Below are 14,310 nucleotides of genomic sequence, written 5' to 3'. Positions count from 1 at the left end.
TCCCATACAACACCGGGTGCTCATCCCAAAAGGTGCCCTCCTCAATGCCCATCACTCACTTTCTCCTCTCCCCCACCCCCCATCAACCCTCAATTTGTTCTCAGTATTTAAGAGTCTCTTATGGTTTGCCTCCTTCCCTCTCTGTAACTTTTTTTTCCCTTCCCCTCCCCCATGGTCTTCTGTTAAAAGTTTCTCAGGATCCACATATGAGTGAAAACATATGGTCTTTCTCTGCCTGACTTATTTCACTTAGCATAGTACCTTCCAGTTCCATCCACGTTGCTACAAATGGCCAGATTTCATTCTCATTGGCAAGTAGTATTCCATTATATATATAAACCACATCTTCTTTATCCATTCGTCAGTTGATGGACATTTAGGCTCTTTCCATACTTTGGCTATTGTTGAAAGTGCTTCTATAAACTGGGATACGAGTGCCCCTATGCATCAGCACTCCCGTATCCCTTGGGTAAATTCCTAGCAGTGCTATTGCTGGGTCATAGGGTAGATCTATTTTTAATTTTTTGAGGAACCTCCACAGTGTTTTCCAGAGTGGCTGCACCAGTTTGCATTCCCGCCAGCAGTGCAAGAGGGTTCCCATTTCTCCACATCCTCGCCAGCATCTGTAGTCTTCTGATTTGTTCATTTTAGCCACTCTGACTGGTGTGAGGTGATAACTCGGTGTGGTTTTGATTTGAATTTCCCTGATGAGGGGCGACATTGAGCATCTTTTCATGTGCCTGTTGGCCATCTGGATGTCTTCTTTAGAGAAGGGTCCATTCATGTTTTCTGCCCATTTCTTCACTGGATTATTTGTTTTTTGGGTGTGGAGTTTGGTGAGCTCTTTATAGATTTTGGATACTAGCCCTTTGTCCGATATGTCATTTGCAAATATCTTTTCCCATTCCCTTGGTTGCCTTAGTTTTGTTGTTTCCTTTGCAGTGAAGAGGTTTTTATCTTGATGAGGTCCCAATAGTTCCTTTTTGCTTTTAATTCCCTTGCCTTTGGAGATGTGTCAACTAAGAAATTGCTGCGGCTGAGGTCAGAGAGGTTTTTTCCTGCTTTCTCCTCTAGGGCTTTGATGGTTTCCTGTCTCACATTCAAGTCCTTCATTCATTTTGAGTTTATTTTTGTGAATGGTGTGAGAAAGTGGTCTAGTTTCAAGCTTCTGCATGTTGCTGTCCAGTTCTCCTACACTATTTGTTAGAGAGACTGTCTTTTTTCCACCAGATATTCTTTCCTGCTTTGTCAAAGATTAGTTGGCCATACATTTTACACATGCCAAATAGTATTAGAATAACAAGACAAAATTATCACCAATGACATAATTACTGAAAAAAGTTTTATGTTGGTTTTGTTTTGAAGTTATTTGTTCTTAGCATATATCCCAGTAAAAACGTACAGCCAAATTGCTGTGCTTTAAAAGTAGTCTGAAGTAATTCCCATTTGGTTCTGTCACCAACTCCATGCAGAAAGTTTATTTATTTCATTTTGTTTTCTGTGTTTAGGAATGCTTTTCATTTTCACTTTGATTTAATTTTGCTTAATGTATGTAGATCATTTTCAGGGTTCCAAAGTTAAATCTCTTAAAACAGGATGTATTCTGAGAAGTGAAGCCAGGAGAACCTATTTTCAAAAAGTCTACCTGGGTTGATTTCACAACAGGGAACAGCAGCTAAATCGGTCAAAAGTGCACGTGTTCCGGGGCCAATGCAGCCCAGGTAGGAAGCCTGGCCTGCCGCTCTTGGCTCCTCAAAATGCAATGCGGGCCAGCTGAAGCGGTCTCCCGGTGCACAGCCTACTCATTTAAGAAGTGCTTGTATGTGTCATTCACGCACTGTCGTGTGTCAGGCTGTGAACAATCGTACCACACTTTTGGGGGGGGAGGGAGTGAGATCATGAAGGGAAGAGAGGCGAACGTGTATGTTTAATCAGGGGGAGGTCATTTCATCTTTCCGGTTCTTTCATTATCATTATTATTTGTCTTCATGAAAATGAGAAAGTTGAATCAGACGACGGTTCAAATCCTTGCGGGCACTTGGACTCTGTGCTGTTGCGCGCCTGGTAGGGGGATCCCCACGACGGCCCGTCCGCGCCTTGCCGCCCGCGAGCGGCTCGTCACACGGACCTGGAGTCCGACGCCCTTCCCTTTATTATTTGTCTTCATGAAAATGAGAAAGTTGAATCAGACGACGGTTCAAATCCTTGCGGGCACTTGGACTCTGTGCTGTTGCGCGCCTGGTAGGGGGATCCCCACGACGGCCCGTCCGCGCCTTGCCGCCCGCGAGCGGCTCGTCACACGGACCTGGAGTCCGACGCCCTTCCCTTTGGGTCCGTGGGCCCACAGGACTCGGCAGAAGTCGGTTCCAGGACTCGAGGGGATGGTCCTGAGGAACGTGGCAGCGTCCGCCCGCGCGTGTGGGGAGCTCCAGTTCCGGAGGAGGCGACTCCCTGGCTGACCAACACACCTCTCCTGAGACTCTCCCGCCGGGAGTCAGCCCGAGCCGGCCTCGCGGAGCAAACACGAGCGGAAGCGGAAGCGGAAGCGGAAGTGTCCGGCCGGCCCTCATCTGTTCCCGTCGCCTCGCCTTCTGCACGCGCCATGGAGCGTGAAAACGCCTTGTTACCTGTCACGCCGAGTCGGCCCCCAGATGACCCGGGCGGGCTGCGTCTGTCTGCAACCACACGACAGACTCGGCGCAGGAAGTGCCCGACCGCCCCACCTCCCCCCCCCAGTCCACGGAAACCTGAGAAGTGCTGAGAAACTAACCGCCACCTTATGGGGTGACTTTGGAAACGGTAGGCAACCAAGATGACATATGATAATTGCTATACGAAAAGTAATCCAAACGCACGAAAGAAGGCAAGACTAACTTTGTGGGAAATGGGGACTTTCTTTCAAGAAGGCATTTTGGTGAGGTCTTGAAGGATAAGAAAACACACTGAGGACATCTACAGGGGCAGAAGTATAATAGGGAATATCTGGGGGAGGCTTACTATCAAGAGTATTTTAGGGGTGCTCGAGTGGCTCACTTGGTTAAGCGTCTGACTTCGGTTCAGGTCATGATCTCAGGGTTCATGGATTCGAGCCCTGGGTCGCACTGTGTGCTGACAGCTCAGAGCCTGGAGCTCAGAGCCTGCTTTGGATTCTGTGTCTCCCTCTCTCTCTGCCCCTGCCCTGTTCATGCTCTCTCTGTCTCAAAAATAAATAAAACGTTAAAAAAAATTTTTTTAAATAAATAAATAAAACACAGCTTGAATTGGCTGAATATTATCCCATCCTTGTGCCTTCTCATATTTAACTATTCCCCCCACAGTAGGACATTTAGGTTGTGAGTTTTCATTTTATAAATAATCTGTGATGACTATCCTTATGGTAAACTAGTTGTGCCCATATATGATTTTTTTCGTTAAGAAATGAATAGACGAGGGGCGCCAGGGTGGCTCAGTTGGTTAAGCGTCCGACTCAGGTCATATTCTCACAGTTGATGAGTTCAAGCCCCACGTTGGGCTCTGTGCTGACAGCCTGGAGCCTGGAGCCTGCTTCAGATTCTGTGTCTCCCCCTCTCTCTGCCCCTTCCCGCTCTCTCTCTCTCTCTCTCTCTCAAAAATAATCATTATAAAAAAATTAAAAATAAAAGAAATGAACAGAGGATCTTTATTGTACTTTTTAATCCTGGGTGTCTATGAAAAAAAAAAAAAAGACACAGAATGGTAAAATTGGCCACAGTTGAGGATATACAATAATTTAAAACATGATACCACCCTGCTTTCTCTCAAGCATTATTTCTCTCTCACATGGTTCCAGACACAAGTGGTATAAATGTTAGAATAAACAACAAATTTGAAGAAGCTGAATTTAAAAAGTTCTCTATTATAGATGTCTACAATCTGGAGTCGAACTTGGTCATAATCATCCTGGAACATTTTTAGGCAGCTTAGGGAAGTGATTTAAAAACTTCGTTGCACACTATAATCATCTGGGAATTTATTTAAAATAGGAATTCCTAAGTTCCAAGCCTCTAATATTCAGTGTATTCTTTCAGAACTACTGGCTGAAGACATAACTGTACTGGAGACCTGGTACACATACGCCTGAATTAAAATATTTAGCTAAATTGTCCTAAGTAATTCTAGGCCACACAGTATCCTTAGTATTCTCAAAATTGATGCTGATGATTATAGATTCATCACCTTGTGTTTTACCTCCAGATTCCTAACACATATTTGTTATATTTTCCCTTCTCTTCTTTCCTTTATCCCCCTCTTTGTAGTGATTTTCTAGGAGAGATTGCCTTTTATCTCAATCATTCTTTACCATATGTAATTTTCAAGCATGATCATGGAAAAAATGCAAGTTTTTCTTTTCAGATAAAGTTCTCTGTTAAGTGTTCTTCAGACATCAATTAAAGGAATAGTACATCTTCTGATTTGAGACTCTGGGCAGACTACTTGGAGCAGGTGATTTGGGACAGGGTGGTATTCAGGTCACATCATGAACACAGAACAAACTGCAGAAGCAAAAATGTTTCAGGTCCATAGATATAAAAACTAAATCACACTTTGGACATATCTTCATCAAATACGATATGAAAAATTACTTGCTCAAAGGTAGCTGTGGAAATTTGTTACAACTTTTTCATTCTAATTTATTGTAAGAAAGCCCTATTGAAGATACTATACAACCCAAGGGAAAGAAGTTGGACCTGGAGACTAAACTATAAAGGGACTGTAAGAAAGAGCAAAAAGGAATGAAATGGAGATGAAATAATTCACCCAATTATCCCTCCATGTGATGGATCTTGGAGAACAGCACGCATACTCCTCTTTCCCACACACTATCAATCTACCGGTACACAACAGTGTGTCCTCGAAACAGGCTCGTCAAATTGCCTATTTTTTTCTGCTATGTTAGGATTTTGTCAGGGGTTCACCTTCTCAGGGAAACAGTGGTTTTGCTTTTTTCACGCTTCCCAGATGTTTGCTTCATTGTCCCATCTTTGTAAATTGCCCAGTTTATAGTCCTAGGTAGTAAAATGGCTGACTATGGGGAGATCATCAACATAAGTGATCACAAATCAGATTGTTTCATGACCAAAAAAAAAGAAAAAAGAAAAAAAAGAAAAGAAATCATACACTTGACTTGTTGATAGAGAAAGGGAATTTGTTTGTAAAATCAAATGAAAGACTGGATGCTCAAACAACAGAAGGAATATGACACACCTGGGTCCTAACACCACCTGGAACCTGACACCCATGTGCCCCAGAACTCACTCTCCATTTATTCTTCAGGAGATATTTGGATGCAGGGACACCAATCACACATTATTGGCCCAACTTGCTAAAGAGGAAGCAAAGGCTAGAGGGTATAAGTGGCTTCCTGAGTCCATACTAGCTACTAAGTAAGAGAGTCAGACTGGAAACGGGACCAGTCTGTCTCCAGAGCCTGAACTGGGAAACTCTACGGTCTGAACACACCTCACTTGTTATCTAATGTGCCAGAACTAATTTCTTAATGCCAGTCATAATTAAATAGACTAAAATCTGTTATTTATTCTTGTTGTGTTAAAATAAATGAAAATTAGTGAAAATTAATCGACAGTTTAATTCATATCTTCAATATATTTTCATCATTTAAGAAGTGTATCTAAAATACATTGAATTGAGAAACCCAACATTTGAGATAGAAAATAAAAGTCAATCATGGTCGGTATTGTGCACCTAAAGGCTACTTACCTTTTTCTACATGCTACAAAAAGTAAACTTGGATTACCCGAGTATGGCTTGGAAAACAGCAATTGCATCATCATCGACAACAACAATCTGATCTACTGATGTTCCACCATGTTATTCTAGTATCTTGACTGTGACAGTGAAACTGATGACATCCTAACAATGCAAGCCATTATTACAGAGCCATAAAACCTAACTTTTAAATGTTTTTGAATTAATAACAAAACAAAGCTTCTCTTATCATTTACTTTGAATTCAGTATGTTGTAAGACTTATTAATCTAAAGGGAAGATTTGGGTTGGCATTTACCATCATCGTTATGTACTTTCATCAATAATACTCATTAAATGTACAAGCTAACCTTTATTATTTAAATACTGCCATTTATTCTGGGATCTTCTTGTCTCCCTGAGAATTAAATTCACCTAATGTTCTTCTTCCATGATGTACAAATCTATCCCAGAAAACCATTTGTAATATCTGAAAAGAAAAGTTAGCAGTAATTTCCTCTCTAGTTATTTTGTGTCTCTTTTAAAATATACTGCTGGTATAGTATGTGAAACACTTTAATAGAATTTCTCAAAGGTCAATTCTATAAATGTCATATCTCTTATAATAATCTGATGGCTTTTAAAAAATGAAGGTTGAACCACTAAAAAATGAATTTTAAGAGACTTCTACATCAAGAAAGATGGAATAGAAGTACTTTTCTCAAATTCCTTTTGGTAAGTACAGCTAACAATCATGGACGTTATATATAAAAGAAACATAAAAAGACACTAGGGGCGCCTGGATGGCTTAGTCGGTTAAGTGTCTGGCTTCGGCCCAGGGCATGATCTCAGAGTTTGTGAGTTTGAGCCCCACATCGTACTCTCTGCTGTCAGCACAGAGCCCGCTTCTGATCTTCTCTCCCCCTCTTTCTGTCTGCCCCTTCCCTGCTCCCATGTTTTCTCTCCTCTCTCTCAAAAAACAAAGAAAGAAAAGAAAAGAAAAGAGAAAGAAGAAAGAAAGAAAGAAAGAAAGAAAGAAAGAAAGAAAGAAAGAAAAGAAAAGAAAAGAAAAGAAAAGAAAAGAAAAGAAAAGAAAAGAAAAGAAAAGAAAAGAAAAGAAAGAGAAAGGAAGGAAGGAAGGAAGGAAGGAAGGAAGGAAGGAAGGAAGGAAGGAAGGAAGGAGACTCCTAAAGGCCAACCGGCAAGGAACATCAGGACTTAAAGAACAGAGCACCAAGTTTCCTAGTTTTCTTTTAGTTTCATATATTCCAGACAGGGTGCTGGACAAGAGGACACCCGGAAATGGAAATGGTACAAACGAAGAAGCTCCAGGAAAAACTGGATGTTCTGAGATAAAGGATCAGGAGAGTGGCAGCCTAGCAAGACAGAAAGTTTTTGGACAAACAAGCACTCTGCTTTAGCCAAAAGCCACAGAAGAAACAGAGGCTCCACCCAACAGCCAAGGGCAAGCAGGAGTCTGGTCCTCACCCTCTCCAGGCCGCAGTGAAATGCCCCAAACTCCCTGTTGGGGTGGCATCCCAGAAAACCCAAAGAGAGCCAGGGTGTTCATCCCTATGGGGGAGGCGCAAGCTCACACGTCAAAGGTGTCAGTGGAGGCTACACAGGGAGCCTGGGCTTCCACTCCAAATCTTGCGATCATAAAGGGTCTCCCCACTGTCATGCTAGAATGGTGTCAGAGGGGGTCCAATGAAGAGTCGAATTTTCCCCACTGCTCAGCAGGAACAAAGCCACCTGGACCCCATGGTGTCAGTGGAAGACACGTGGGCAGTAGTAATGACACACCCCTGACTCTCCTTGCCAGGTGCTATCAGCAGAGGCCTCCTGAGAAGCCAGAAGTCCCAGCTCTACCTGGCGGCAACAAGGAGATACCCCTGCAGATGTAAACAGAGGCTGAGGAGGGAACTTGGACTTCCACCCCACTTGGCAATAAAAGTTGGCGTTCACCCTTCCTTCACCAGAGGGTTTCAGTGGTTCTGCTAAAACAGAACATTGAAATAAAACTTCAGGCCTCATAACATAATGCCCCAAATGCCCAGAATGTGATCAATTATGACTCCACACCAAGAACCAGGAAAATTCTAACACGAATGAGAAAGACAGGGAACGGATGAAATGTCAAGATGGTCCACATGTTAGTATTATCTAAGAAAGATTTTAAAACAACTAAAAAAATGTTTCATTGAGTAATACAAACATGCCTGAAACTACAAAAGAGAAAATTTTGCAAAGAAATAAGAAAGTCCCAGGAAAAAAAAGATATAAAAAGAACTAAATGAAAAATTTTTAAATGCAAAAATGCAATAATCAGGATTTTTTTTGAAGCCCTAAAGGGGTGATCTCAGAAACAGAATGCAGAGGATAGAGGACAGCATCAGGGAACATAAATACAAAATGGAAATTACCCAATCCAAACAACAAAGACAAAATAGATCCCTCCAAAAGAACAGTACCTCAAGGTCATGTAGGAATAGAACAAAAGATGTGATGTTTATTCCATCAGAGTCCAGAAAGAACACAAGCAAAAGAGAGGAACTGAAAAGATATTCAAAGAAATAATGGCTGACAGTGTCTTAAATACGGCAAAAGACATAAACCAACAAAGTAAAGAATCTGAGTGAATCCCAAATAAGGTAAATCAAAGAAATCCACACCAAGGCCATCACAGTCAAACTTCTGAACACAAAAGACAACACAGGAATCCTCAAAGCAGTGGAAGAGAAATGATACCTTACATTTGCACGTATTACATTTCTCATCCGAAACCATGCAGGCCAGAAGGAAGTGTCACAGTATTTTAAGTGGTGAAAAAAACAACCGTTGACCCTGAAATCTATATCCAGTGAAAATAATCTTTAACAATGAAGGGGAAATCAAGTTTCATATGAAGCAAAGATAAAAGAATTTGTCACTAGCAGACTTACCCTAAAGGAACGGCTCTCAGAAGTTCCCTAAACAAAAGGAAAATGACTCACATCAAAATCTTAGGACAAAAGGAGGGAAGAGAGAAGAACAGAAAAAGTAAAAATGCATTTCCTTCTCTTGATTTTTCTAAATCATGTTTGATGGTTAAAGCAAAATGATAATATTTGATGCGGTTTTCACTGTATAAAGAGGAAATATTTTAAATGATTACAAATAAGAGAAAGTAAAAGTAAGATTACTGCATTTCACTTAAATTGGTAAAAAGCTGATACCAATAGACCATGATAAGATATGTATATACAATGTAATACCTGAAACACTATAGAGAAGTGAAGATGGAATTCTAAAAAATGTTCAGTTCAATTTTTTTCATAAGAGGTCATGAAAAGCAAAACAGAGAAATGAAAATTAGAACAGAAAACAGAAAATGTCAGATTTAAAACCTAACGCTAAATGTAAATGGCTTGAAGACACCAGTTGAAAGACAGAGTTTGGTAAAGTGGATTAAAAATGTAACCTAAGTAGGGGTGCCTGGATGGCTCAGCCGGTTAAGTGTCTAACTCTTTATTTAGGCTTGGGTCATGACCTCATGGTTCATGAGATAGAACTCCATGTCGGGCTCTGCACTGTCAGCATGGAGCCTGCTTGGGATTCTCTCTCTCCCTCCATCTCTGCTCCTCCCCTCCCCCCACCTCAAAATTAAAAAAACCTTGAAAACAAAAAATAACCTAACTAGTTGTTGTTTACAGGAAACACACCAAATGTAATGACATAGGAAAGTTGAAAGAATTATGAAATCTGTGAAAAAAACAGTTATATTTTGCTGTGGGCAAGATGCAGAGCAAGGCCTCCAAAACCGATTTCTATTCTCTGTCTCATTATCTGCGTGAACTTACCGTCTCTACCCTTTATTTTGCATAATCAGTTAAACGAGAGTTTTCCCTAAGGGGCTCCTAAATTCCCTTTCAGCTTCCAGAGTTACAAAACAGATGATTATTTTGAATGAACCGGAATTCACTTTAGTCAGAGGAGATGTCATCAGGCAACTCCGATTTCCCACTCCTCCCCTATAGCACAGCAGAGAGCCACGCACGAACTGCGTGGAAGCAAAGTGAGGAAACATACAGAAAATGTTGGCCTTCCTTCCACATTGGGAGAATTCAGGACTGCCCTGTTTCCACTACACAGTGATGTTTCACCTGTCGTAAAATTACAATGTTTCTGGTTTGCGACCTCCATTTGCAGTATTAAATGTTTCTTGAAACACTATGGTCAGCACTAAGACTTAACTGCTAAGTAACAAACAAGGTTTTACTGTAACTAGAAAAATGCATGAAGCATTCATTTGGTCATACGGCCTACAGACTTCTCCTGGTTTTCCCTGTTATGGGAACAAGCTAATGACTGGCTCAAGTGTAACTACAATTGGCTGTCGCTCAGCAAATATCTGTTGAATCCTCTCTACATGCCAGACACAGTCCTAATCAGTGAGGCAACCATGCTGGGCTGTGATCCCTTCTCTTGAGTCTGACCGTGTGACTAAGACAATTTACTATAAGTCTAAATATAAGGTATGTGGCTAAGTGTAACCATGGGAGACAATGTAATGAGAGTGGACTCTGCCACCTTGGTGTGAGCACGTGCCATCCACGCGACCTCTCCACGCTTCAATATCTTCACTTCAAAATAAAGATGTAAGGATTATTCTATTTTTATATTTTTAATGTTTATTTTTGAGAGAAAAAGAGAGACACAGAAAGAGTGTGAGCAGGGGAGAGGAAGGGAAAGAGCGAGACACAGAATCCGAAGCAGGCTCCAGGCTCCGAGCTGTCAGCACAGAGCCCGACGTGGGGCTCGAACCCACAAACCACGAGATCATGACCTGAACTGAAGTTGGACACTTAATCAACTGAGCCACCCAGGCACCACTATTTAGTTTTTAAATGTTTGGTTATTTTAAGAGAGAGAGAAAGTGTGCATGCGAGCCAGGGAGTGGTAGAGAGAGAACCCCAAGCAGGCTCTGTGCTGTCAGCACAGAGCCTGAGGTGGGGCTTGATCCCAAGAACCTTGAGATCATGACCTGAGCCAAAATCAAGAATCAGATACCTAACTGACTGTGCCACTCAGGTACCCCAGAGACAGAAGGGTTATTGTAAAGACTGAATGACAGTACTATGTGCATGGCCTGTAATAAAGGTTCACTAAAACTGGTTATTGCTAGTATTGTTATGCAAATTACATCAGTTTTGCAATAGAAGTTGAAGACAAAACACAGTACAGAGGTAGGAACAATAGAAGTTGAAGACAAAACACAGCACAGAGGTAGGAACAATAGAAGTTGAAGACAAAACACAGCACAGAGGTAGGAACAATAGAAGTTGAAGACAAAACACAGCACAGAGGTAGGAACAATAGAAGTTGAAGACAAAACACAGCACAGAGGTAGGAACAATAGAAGTTGAAGACAAAATACAGCACAGAGGTAGGAGCATTGCCTTCCTAAATATCTACTCATCGAATTATCATTGGGTAAGAAAGCCCGAAGGAGGCAGAGTGGACTGAGAGAAGTTTAGAATCCAGTAAAGCAGAGTTCACGTCTCAGCCCAGCCATAGGCTTCGTGAGTTTGGCAACTTCCTAAGCTTTTCTGAGTTTTAGTGTTTTCCTGTACAAATGGAGACAACCTGTCTTGCAGTGTTCCGGGCAATATCTGTGAAGCTAACACCTAGAGTGCTGTGTACAGGGCCCAGCATACGAAGTATTTGCCATAAAAGGTAGCAAAATGATAATGAGGAAGAGGGGTGTATAAGTGGATAAGGTTTGAATCAGGACCCGAAGTTCTGATCCACAGTAAGTGAGAATTCTTTTACTTGGAGACATACTAACTCTCGAACTGGTATTAGAGGCTCTGCACGCTTCTCTGTTTCTCTCAGTCTCCATTCTTGTTCAGACTTCAGCCACGCTGAGAGTCTTCCCACAGACCTTGCTTCACTTAGGAAGCAAAGGGACGCTGAAGACAGACGGACGACCTCCGCATCTTCTCCGTTAGTGACACAGATGGCTCCTTTTAAAACCACACCAGGCAGAGTTTTACCTTTTGCATTTTAAAGTCAGAAGTCATAAATTCTTATCATCTGTCTCCACGTTCAAATACTAAGACTGTCACATGGCCACAGTTCTGGGAGGAAGGGCCCCTTGGGTTATTGTAAAACTAGATGGTTATGATGTACAGTTCACACTAATGAAGGTAGGCTTCCAGTCAGGAAGTGGAGTCACTCCCTGCGGTGAGGCCGTTAAGTAGCCAGGAATGAGACATGTCTATAATTAGAGAGGCATTAGGCGTTAGTGATCCCAGTGACCAGGGAGCCTGTGCCCGGTGGACTAGTCAGACTGGCTGGCTACCCACCCAGAGCAATTTCCTCCATCTTTCAAAGTCCGAAGCAATGTAATGAGGGGTGGGCTAACAAATTCCACTGAGCTAAAATCATCCATTCAAAAACAATAATAACTCTTGTGAAAAACAGACTCGGAAACTGCATACGCGTAGAGCAAGAACAAAGCAAAACAAAAATCCATGGTATCCAGAAAACCAGCAGATTGATAAGGCGAAACAAGGCAAAAGCAAATGTCACAACTATGAGTAGCAAATCACAGAGTAATTTCACCCCATTGTTCATCTTAATCCTTCACAGGATCTGAAAGTAAAACAGCCAAGAAGTCCAGGACGAGTCATTACATTTTTCTGGAATATATATTTATTAAGAATGCAGAAAGTGTTCAATGTCAAGGGCCCCAGCATAATCATCAAGAACATTTTGAAAATGTGAGTTTTGGAAAAGACGGCAGAAATGTTACTTTACCTTCATTGTTTCACCGATGAAAAAAGTCAAAGCAGGGAGGAACAGAAGGAGAATTGATGTAACCTCCGCTATTATTAAGATGCATATTTTCCTGTGCATTTTCTAGCCTTAATTTCTCATTCTTTTCCTTATTTGATCCACCGAGACAGTGACGTATCATTACTCACTTGTTACACACAAGAACACTAAATACCAGAGAGGATGAATACATTTTAAATGCCCATCTTTGAAATCAGCTCCCTCTGAAGCTGGGTTCCTAATAAGTACACAGCATGTGTCTCGTCTAATATTTCAGAGCTACCAGTATTGGTAGAGCCAGAATTGAGATCCAGATTCTGTGGTGTCAGGCATCCCCCCTGGTAGGCCAGACTGCAAGCCTATAAATTCTGAACACATCTCTGTGGACTGTTTGCTTCTAGTTGTGGAAATTCAATGGTATTAAAAAGGAAAATTCCCTGGAAGAAGTGAGTTAATCCAGAAACTGTCCAGTGGTACTGTAATAATTTTCCTTGTTTATTTACATATTTCATCTGTTGTGTTCATCGGTTTATCCGTATTTCCTAGAACAGAGCCTGGAACACCGTAAGTGCCTAATTAATAGCTTTTAGGATGAGCGACTTTATTATGTGTCTACAATATGCTGCTAGACCCTGTTTAAGGGGCTAGGACAATGGTGAAGAAATAAAGGTTCTACAATATGGAACTTCTAGTAGTTGAGAGAGATAGTAAGTGAGCACACAAATACCAAAATAATTTTCAAAAGAAGGTTATGAAGAAAATAAAATGGGACAATGTGACACAGCGTAAGTTGGTGGGCACCTCGGGGGAGTTCTTTTCGAAGTGTTGGATGCTTGAGCTGAACTCTAAATCTCAAGAAGAATGCAGCTGTATGAAAATCTGCGGGGAGAGGAATTCCAGATAGGACAGCAGGTGCACATGCTCTAAGGCTGGAATAAGTTGGGGGACTTTGAGGAAGAGAAGGAAGTGTGGCTTGAGCTGAGAGGATGCACAGGAATGTGAAAGGAAGGGAGGCAGAAGACGTAGGTGCAGGATGGAGACTGGCGGTCCCTGGGGGACTTCAAAAATACTGATGCCCATTATAGATTCCAGTTATAAAGGAGACCATACATTTCCCTGTTTGACTTGTGTCATTTAGCATCATGTCCTCAGGTTTTATCCATGCTGTTGCAAGGGCCAGGATTTCCTTCTTCTTCTTGCAGCTGATTAATATTCTATTATATGTGTTACATATATCACATTTTCTTTATCCACTCCTCCATCAATAGACTTAGCTTGGCCATTGGGAATAATGTTGCAATGAATGTGGCGATGTAGATATCTCTTCACAGTACTGATTTCGTTTCTTTGGGGCCAGGAGCTGGGGAGGTGGGGGAAATGGGGAAATGTTGGTCAAAGTGTATAAATTTTCAATTGTAAGATGAATAAGTTCTGAGGGATCTAAAGTACAGCATGGTGACCACAGCTAACAATATTGTATACTTGAAATCTGCTAAGATAGCAGATATTAAATGTTCTCATCACACACACAAATGGTAACTATGTGATGTGATGAGTATGTTACTAATCTTACTGTGGTAATCATTTCACAATATGTGTGTATATAATTTATAATTTAAAATTTTTAATATTTATTTTTGAGAGAGGGATAGAGCATGAGTGGGGTAGGGACAGAGAGAGAGGGAGACACAGAATCCGAAGCAGGCTCCAGGCTCCTAGCTGTCAGCACAAAGCCCAACACAGGGCTCGAACTCACAAACCGAGAGAT

At 41.6% G+C, this 14,310-nt stretch overlaps 2 long non-coding RNA genes across 2 annotated transcripts in view; one reads left to right on the top strand and one right to left on the bottom strand.

Moving 5' to 3' along the window:
* The window catches only part of LOC131492629 (uncharacterized), a 121,648-nt gene that overhangs the window by 34,368 nt on the left and 72,970 nt on the right, over positions 1 to 14,310 (bottom strand). The window lies entirely within an intron of this gene.
* The window catches only part of LOC131492627 (uncharacterized), a 36,343-nt gene continuing 24,625 nt past the window's right edge, over positions 2,593 to 14,310 (top strand). The window contains exon 1 of the long non-coding RNA XR_009252193.1: positions 2,593 to 2,799. This is a non-coding gene — a long non-coding RNA (uncharacterized LOC131492627). The remainder of the gene's footprint in view (positions 2,800 to 14,310) is intronic.

The sequence above is a fragment of the Neofelis nebulosa genome, chromosome 13 (assembly GCF_028018385.1).
Source record: "Neofelis nebulosa isolate mNeoNeb1 chromosome 13, mNeoNeb1.pri, whole genome shotgun sequence".
NCBI classification, from domain to species: Eukaryota; Metazoa; Chordata; class Mammalia; order Carnivora; family Felidae; genus Neofelis; species Neofelis nebulosa.
The sequence above is the reverse complement of the archived record's forward strand: the minus strand, read 5'-3'. Positions and strand labels throughout refer to the sequence as shown.